This window comes from Salvelinus namaycush, chromosome 3 (genome assembly GCF_016432855.1).
Source record: "Salvelinus namaycush isolate Seneca chromosome 3, SaNama_1.0, whole genome shotgun sequence".
In the NCBI taxonomy this organism is placed as follows: Eukaryota; Metazoa; Chordata; class Actinopteri; order Salmoniformes; family Salmonidae; genus Salvelinus; species Salvelinus namaycush.
Genome location: NC_052309.1, coordinates 41,131,188 through 41,140,128, shown reverse-complemented (window position 1 = coordinate 41,140,128; position 8,941 = coordinate 41,131,188). Strand labels below are relative to the sequence as shown.

General features: G+C 43.3%; 4 non-coding genes and 1 pseudogene across 4 annotated transcripts; all 5 read left to right on the top strand.

Moving 5' to 3' along the window:
* The first annotated feature begins 3,115 nt into the window (after nucleotides 1–3,115).
* LOC120031323 lies at nucleotides 3,116–8,813 on the top strand (annotated as a pseudogene).
* LOC120045204 lies at nucleotides 5,419–5,512 on the top strand. Its single transcript, XR_005476637.1, has one exon. It is a non-coding gene; the product is annotated as a small nucleolar RNA SNORD14 (small nucleolar RNA).
* Nucleotides 6,113–6,206, top strand: LOC120045208. The gene has a single exon (XR_005476641.1). It is a non-coding gene; the product is annotated as a small nucleolar RNA SNORD14 (small nucleolar RNA).
* Nucleotides 6,910–7,003, top strand: LOC120045206. The gene has a single exon (XR_005476639.1). It is a non-coding gene; the product is annotated as a small nucleolar RNA SNORD14 (small nucleolar RNA).
* On the top strand, nucleotides 7,719–7,812 carry LOC120045205. Its single transcript, XR_005476638.1, has one exon. It is a non-coding gene; the product is annotated as a small nucleolar RNA SNORD14 (small nucleolar RNA).
* Nucleotides 8,814–8,941: the final 128 nt, after the last annotated feature.

The following is an 8,941-nucleotide window of genomic DNA, read 5'->3' as shown; positions in this document are numbered from 1 at the left end:
CTAGCTCGCTAGCTAACGTTAGCTGGGCTCGATGGTCTTATCTTCCCTGAACCTTGTCCTCGGTGTATCTGTTACCCAAGGGTATTACGTAAGACGCACCCAGCATGTTAAAGTGAGCTAGCTAGCTACTTGTGTCAACACACTGAAAAACCTAGTTCCTTTTCAATGTAGCTAAACTATTAATGCTAGCTGGATAACACAAGAACTAGCTAGCTAGGCTAGCTACCACAGATTCCCACAAGGTCTCAGACTCCAGGGTGGGAAAATGCTTACAAGAAAGAAACATATGAACAAAGTCAGAGTTGTCAATTTCCCTTGAAATTGACAGAAATAGACAATCCCATTTTACTAAATTAGCTATGGAGCCCTGCGGTTGCCGTGCCAGGCGGTGATACAGCCCGAAAGGATACTCTCAGAGGTGCATCTGTAAAAGTTTGTGAGGGTCTTAAGGGCCAAGACAAATTTCTTCAGTCTCCTGAGGTTGAAGATGAGCTGTTGCGCCTCACCACACTGTCTATGAGGGTGAACCATCAGATTGTCAGTGATGTGTATGGCGAGGAACTTGAAGCTTTTCACCTTCTCCACTGCGCTCACGTTGATGTGGATGGGAGCGTGTTCCCTCTGCTGTCTCCTGAAGTCCACTATCAGCTCTTTTGTTTTGTTGACGTTGATGGAGAGGTTATTTTCCTGGCACAGCTGTATAATGTCTGGGTTTTTTCATGTATTTTTTGCTGTTCTATATTATTTTGTCTCTTGCCATTTAAGAGTCAATGCAATTCACACTGTGCCTTAAAATGTTCTACTTGTTGACTAATACATTCAAACTAAAACCTTGTGAGAATGTTTGCCTATCATGCTGTACCAAAAGCAATTACCACCAACTCTGATTGAGTGGCAATAAAGAGTTTTGCTGCGACCAGTGTAACAGACCAATCTAATGTCACTACACACAGATTAAATGTGAGACCATGACCAGTCCGTCACATCATTCCTTTTTATCTTTCCCATGAGAAGTCTTTCTGAATTCATAAAGTAGAATCTGTGTCGGCCATCGGTCAACAACCAATGCGTGAGACTCCTCTCTACACAAACCTATAGAAAAGCAAATGAGCCGTCGTGGGGCAGTGTGCCCATAAAAGCCTGGGACTTGATTGGATGCGGCAGTACAGGGTCGTATTCAATAGGCACCAAACAGAATGAAAATGAATCTGCCTACCTGAATTTGTCCTATAAGAAACACTTTTTTGTTTCCCATTGAAAAAGGGAATTCTGCTACGGTCCGCACCAATAAATATGACCTAGTACTTACATAGGTTACAACAGATCTACCTAACTCTCTTCTTGGAGATCTACCATCCTGTGGGTATTCAGTCCAACCCTAACCTAACATACCTGATTCAGCTAGTTGAGGGTCATGTTCCAGGCCCTGACCAAATTGCAGATAATGCATTGCATCAACCAATAGTTTAATAGCACGTCATTTGCATGCCACGTCATCGACTGGGCAGTCGGGCATTAGATTGCTATACGCTCCGCTATATCATATGGGTGGCATTCCTACCTGACTACATTGCAGACGCCTGCCAGATCTCGCAAAGCTTGGATAGGTGTTTAACATATCAGCTAACTAACATCATATGATATAGGAATGTAATTCACAACACTTGACGACGTGGCGCACAACCATTGGTTTATGCAAAGCAACGTCTTCAACATAATCAGGCAGGAACACCACCAGTATGTGGTTAGGTGATATGTTCAACACTAGCCTCGTGTGGCCATCCTTCCAAATCTTGTCTTGGAAGTCTATAGAAATCCAGTAAAGAATTCTGGGTTTGAATAGGAGTGTAGGTTTTTGTTCAAACCCTTATCTAGCGCACCTAACTAACTGGTTGATAAGTTGAATCACGTTAGTTACTGTTGGGTTTGGAGCGAAAACCTACAGGATGGTCGCTCTCCAGGAACAGGAACAAAGTTGGTCAGCCCTGCAATAGTGATTTGGGATTTGTATGAAAAATAAAAAAATAAAAAAGTAGAGGCCAATAAATCATCAAATAATCTGAACCAATTATACTAATCTGTTATGTCAAATATCGGTTATAATACACCCAGAAATTCGGAAGCAATGAAGACCACCTGGAACGCACCCATGTAGACCTGCGACGCGGCTGCGGGCTAGCAACGCAACCGCAGCTTAGCAATGAACTCACCCTTGTCGACCTGCAACCTGGAACGCGCCCGAGGGCTAGCAACGCGACCAAGGGCTAGCAATGTCAGTAAAGCTAGTCAGCTGGGCCACGAGTTGCCGAAGCTCTTTCATAGTTTAAAACTATGTTTTAAATAATCTAGGAACTGCAAATGCAATGCTCACTTATAATTTAATAATTACAATTTTGATTCCTATGGCGGGCAAGGGAGGTCTGGTTGTCGGCCATGCTGAAAATGTGATCTCGCGTTATTGTGTCATTGTCAATACAGTACATCTAAACCACGATATGAAACGTTGATTTGAACCTTCTGACCCACTTGTGAATCAGGTGGGCCCCACTGTCTGATTTAAATCGCATGATTTCTGATGATAGTTGTCGAGTATATCGACTGAATGCACTACCTCATCCCCATACTGTATTTATCTTGCTCCTTTGCACCCCAGTATCTCTACTTGCACATTCATCTTCTGCACATCTACCATTCCAGTGTTTAATTGCTATATTGTAATTACTTCGCCACCGTGGCCTATTTATTGCCTTAACTCCCGTATCTTACCTCATTTGCACTCACTGTATATAGACTTTTTGTTTTCCTTTTTTCTACTGTATTATTGACTATGTTTTATTTATTCCATGTGTAACTCTGTGTTGTTGTATGTGTCGAACTGCTATGCTTTATCTTGGCCAGGTCGCAGTTGCAAATGAGAACTTGTTCTCAACTAGCCTAACTACCTGGTTAAATGAAAAATAAATAAATATTGTATCCGGTGCGAACGCAACCCGATGTCTTCATGGGCAGTGGGCGGGAGCAACAGCCTGTGTTTTTATTGGTATTTTGGAATGTCAAGTTGAATCCTGAGCTATGATTGGTTGCCTTGCCGTTTATATAGTAATGGTAGACTTATCCTTCCTTCTTTCTCTCACAACACACAAGGCGAAGAAAGGGAGGCTTCGCCATTGTTCAACTCCGATCAACATCAGCATCACCTTCGGTCAAATAATTAATTCGGTAAGTAAAAAATAGTTTAATTTAATAGTTATGTAATAATCATAACGTTTTTTTTAGTTCACAGCAGTAATTTATTTGGCTGGCCACAAGCAAATACATTTTATATCCGGAAGACAAGGCTGGCTAACGTACATTAACTAGTTGGCGTTGTAGCTTTAATATCACCTAGTCGACAAATTAAGCCTTGTAAAAACTACCAAACTTATCTAGTTATAACTCAAATTACTGCAATATATTTACATGATCTGATATCATTTAGCTGTTAACGTTGTGTAACTGGTTAGCTTTTAGCTGACCTTTGCTTGCTTGCTAGCTAGTCGGTCGACCTTTAATGTCGTGGTTAATGCGTAACAGCTAATAATTAGTTGTTTGACATTCGATCGACAGTTTCAAATTGTTCATGTCACTGCGCTAGATAGCTGAACGTTTGTATGCGGTATACTAGGATATGGCGCGCGACCACCCTCGTGGTCGGCCTAGTTCTAGAACGTTCTAGAAACTCAGCACCCCGCGTGATGTGACGCACATATGGACGTCGATTGTTCTTCCTGAAGTGTAATACCGGTACATACCGGTATCTGTTGCTTAACTTGGTGTAGACATGAGCACATTATCTTTAATTAAAATGTTTATTTGTTAGTCGTTTAGTTTTTGTAACCTCTTCTCGTAGTCTGTTCGGGTGACAAATATTTAACTTTGGTTCTTGTGTTATACTTTATGATCTCTTTATAGCGATCACTATTTTCAGCGTAGGACTTAAGGAAGTTCGCTGTTTCTCTAGTCAATGGTATCAAATCACACGAATGAACTTTTTGGGCGACCTGACCATAATTCACATGCGAGTTATAGAGCTCTCATTGAAAGTCTTAAGAAGCGGTAGATCTGATCTAGGTGCGCCATTTCTATGCTTCCAGGTCTGAAGTTTCCTTTCTGCTCTTACTTTCTGTTTTGTACACCAGCTGATTACACAGTATTTTGGGCGTCGGAAAATATTTCATATGTTTCGATTGTAAGATCATTCTCTACCATAGTTGTTGCATAAACTGTAATTAGGGGAGCTATAAGTTTTAGCAACCAGGAAATGGCTGCTGTTTATGCTTAGTGGCTCTTTAAATTTAACACGTGTTGTCCATTATCTTAAATGGGGGGTGGTCTTATTGTTAGTGTTTAAACGACTAATTGACTGACTTTGGTTCAATTATTTGAGTCGGTAATTTTTCCCCTGTGAGCTTGGTGCACTCATTTTCTCAAGTTAAATCAGATCCAGCCTGAACTGTGCCATGTGGTAGGTAGTTTGTAATTTCAAACATTTGAGAGCATAATGTGGTAATTAACTACAAAGACTATAATTGCTAATCTACTTTTATGCCTGCTCCTGAAGAGGCAAATGGCGCTAAGGAGTGCCTGAGGTGGCATAAGTATACATTTGGATCTCTCCCTGACAACCCACATCAATGTAGCTACAAAGCTCAACTTTGTAAAATAATTATTTTTGTCTCGCCAATGGCAGAAACAGATGTTTCGCTTTATCCGTCAATATGACCATGAAACACTATCAGGACTCTACCATACTACTTGACAATATAACGTCGAATCAATCTTACTCTGATAGGTTGGGGAACATCCATCGAAAATATGAACACTATTTTAGCTGTTTTCAAAAACCTGTCCCACATTTGATCATTCCTAGGATGGTACGTGGGGCTCATATTGTGTAAATATCACGATGTACAGTCTGGGTTTTTCTTAGAGGGGTAACTGACGTTTAACGTTAACAAATGACTGATGTATTTTGATGACCACATTGGCTTCTAGTGAACACAGATTTTTTTTTTCTGCGTTTGTTGTATTCTCGCAAAGCGTCTTATTTGTTACCTAACACCCTGCTCTTCATTGTCTAGGTAACATGTCTAAGGGACCAGCAGTCGGCATCGATCTTGGGACCACCTACTCCTGCGTAGGTGTGTTCCAGCATGGCAAGGTGGAAATCATTGCCAACGACCAGGGCAACAGGACCACTCCAAGCTACGTTGCCTTCACTGACTCTGAGAGGCTCATTGGTGATGCTGCTAAGAATCAGGTTGCCATGAACCCCTGCAACACAGTATTCGGTACGTTTTTACTTTCTGGTAGTGTCTACTGAAATTAGTAGAAATGATTGGTGATATTTAATATTTGTCTTTCTGTGCCAACGCTTGTTCACTGTGATGAAGTTTATTCCTGCCATTCGTAGTTTCCACCAGAGGTTGAAAGACCAAAGATGGCCCAATACCTTCCTTGGATGTCTGAGTGACAAGCCATTTAACTCAACTCTGTATGGCTGTAAAAAATGTCAAATCTAACTGGTTGTCTTGTTGCAGATGCTAAGAGACTGATTGGCCGCAGGTTTGATGATGGAGTTGTTCAATCGGACATGAAGCATTGGCCCTTTGAAGTTATCAATGATTCTACTCGGCCTAAGCTTCAAGTTGAATACAAAGGAGAGACTAAGTCCTTCTACCCAGAAGAAATTTCATCCATGGTTCTGGTCAAGATGAAGGAGATTGCTGAGGCCTACCTTGGAAAAGTAAGTGTTTGAATTAGACTATAATTGGGTTTGGTTATTTTGTTCTTTAACAGGAAGGTGTAGTTTACCATGACTGGTCTATTGGATTATTCAAATGCATCATTGACATCGTCTCTCCCTAGACTGTCAACAATGCTGTTGTTACCGTACCTGCCTACTTCAACGACTCCCAGCGCCAGGCAACCAAAGATGCTGGTACCATCTCGGGGCTGAATGTGCTGCGTATCATCAATGAGCCAACTGCTGCTGCCATTGCCTACGGCTTGGACAAGAAGGTAGACTCCTTTTCATTTATTTTCTGTTGAAAAGGACTAAAGCGGTGCTTATTTGCTGTGATGAAGTTTAGTCCTGCCATTCGTAGTTTCCACCAGAGGTTGAAAGACTGAAGATGGCCCAATACCTTCCTTGGATGTCTGAGCGAATATTTAGCCATGTCATAGATCAGGGCTTACGTCTACTCCTTCATTGCAAATACTGAATGTTCTCTTCTGTTTCAGGTCGGTGCTGAAAGGAATGTCCTTATCTTTGATCTGGGCGGCGGCACCTTTGACGTGTCCATCCTGACCATCGAGGATGGCATCTTTGAGGTCAAGTCCACTGCTGGAGACACCCATCTGGGTGGAGAAGACTTTGACAACCGCATGGTCAACCACTTCATCGCAGAGTTCAAGCGCAAGTACAAGAAAGACATCAGCGACAACAAGAGGGCTGTTCGCCGTCTCCGCACCGCATGTGAGAGGGCAAAGCGCACCCTGTCATCCAGCACCCAGGCCAGCATCGAGATCGACTCTTTGTACGAGGGAATCGACTTCTACACCTCCATCACCAGGGCTCGCTTTGAGGAGCTCAATGCAGACCTTTTCCGTGGCACCCTTGACCCAGTGGAGAAATCCCTCCGCGACGCCAAGATGGACAAAGCCCAGGTGCACGACATCGTCCTGGTCGGAGGCTCCACTCGTATCCCCAAGATCCAGAAACTGCTCCAAGATTTCTTCAACGGCAAAGAGCTCAACAAGAGCATCAACCCCGACGAAGCTGTGGCCTATGGCGCAGGTGGGTCACTGATCATCTTGTGTTCGCTCTGTGGCCAATGTGCTTCTATAATGAGCCTCAACTCCATAGTTTCGCTGTGATGAAGTTTGATCCTGCCATTCGTAGTTTCCACCAGAGGTTGAAAGACCAAAGATGGCCCAATACCTTCCTTGGATGTCTGAGCGACAATGGCATGACAATGAGTCTACAGTAATGTTTTTCCATGTGGCTAACCTCCCGTTCTCATTTTCAGCTGTCCAGGCAGCCATACTCTCAGGTGACAAGTCTGAGAATGTCCAGGACCTGCTTTTGCTGGACGTCACACCCCTGTCCCTGGGTATTGAGACCGCTGGAGGTGTCATGACCGTCCTGATCAAACGTAACACCACCATCCCAACCAAGCAGACCCAGACCTTCACCACCTACTCAGACAACCAGCCTGGTGTGCTCATTCAGGTGAGGGCTTACATGAAATGTCAATTTCAGGGCAATGTTTCCTCATTCCTTTGGCCACTATCTGTGACGTTTACTCATGCCATTTGTAGTTTCCACCAGAGGTTGAAGGACTAAAGATGGCTCACTACTTTCCTTGGATGTCTTGTTGCTAATATTGACTATATCCTCCAGGTGTATGAGGGTGAGAGGGCCATGACTAAGGACAACAACCTGTTGGGCAAGTTTGAGCTGACTGGAATCCCCCCTGCACCTCGTGGTGTTCCTCAGATTGAGGTCACATTCGACATTGACGCAAACGGCATCATGAATGTGTCTGCTGCTGACAAGAGCACTGGCAAGGAGAACAAGATCACCATCACCAATGACAAGGGTAATGTTTCTGATGGCATTAAAGTGTTCGCTCTGTGGCCAATGTGCTTCTATAATGAGCCTCAACTCCATAGTTTCGCTGTGATGAAGTTTACTCCTGCCATTCGTAGTTTCCACCAGAGGTTGAAAGACCAAAGATGGCCCAATACCTTCCTTGGATGTCTGAGCGACAATTGTAGTACAGTTGGTTGTATTTTTGGTCAAACGTTGGTTAATTAAATTATTTTCCATTAGGTCGTCTGAGCAAGGAGGACATAGAGCGCATGGTCCAGGAGGCTGAGAAGTACAAGTGTGAGGATGATGTGCAACGTGACAAGGTCTCTTCAAAGAATTCACTAGAGTCCTACGCGTTCAACATGAAGTCTACTGTGGAGGATGAGAAACTGCAGGGGAAAATTAGTGACGAGGACAAGACCAAGATTCTGGAGAAGTGCAACGAGGTCATCGGGTGGCTGGATAAGAACCAGGTAACAATTTATTTGGGTAGACTTGTACTGTCTTGGACCACTTGCTGTGATGAAGTTTACTCCTGCCATTCGTAGTTTCCACCAGAGGTCGAAAGACCAAAGATGGCCCAATACCTTCCTTGGATGTCTGAGCGACTTAAGTGAAATATATTATCTCTTGAAGTCATGTATGTTTTGCTAATGTTATCTGTTTGCATTTCTCAGACTGCTGAGAAGGAAGAGTACGAGCACCACCAGAAAGAGCTGGAGAAGGTGTGCAATCCCATCATCACCAAGCTATACCAGGGTGCTGGTGGGATGCCCGGCGGTATGCCTGAGGGCATGGCTGGTGGATTCCCTGGAGCTGGTGGTGCTGCTCCTGGAGGTGGTGGATCATCTGGACCAACCATTGAGGAAGTCGACTAAACATTCCATTGTTTCTGCAACTACCTCCCCCTAAAGAGCAATGTTTGAAATGGTTTCTACCCTCTTGTGGCTTAGAGTCGCTAGTGACTCCTTGTCAAGGAGTGAAATTTAAATTTGAATAAAGGTTGAGGGTTCACGTATTTTGCAACTTTTTTGCTACACAACAGGGAACAGTAATTTTCTGTTTGCACAACTAAGCTGTCAAATTTCACATGTATATTTTCTCAGTTGTCATCTGCCTTTGTCACAATGCCTTTAGGACAAAATAAAATATACGGTGACCTTCCACCTTTACTTAACTGTTTGAGTCCTTTAAATTATTTTGGATAGGGGAAGATGTTAGGAAGGACCATATTTTGGTTGAATATTGGCATGATAAAGTTCAACCTCACTTGTAGCTTCCAGCTGCTAGACCGGTGTAGGGTAG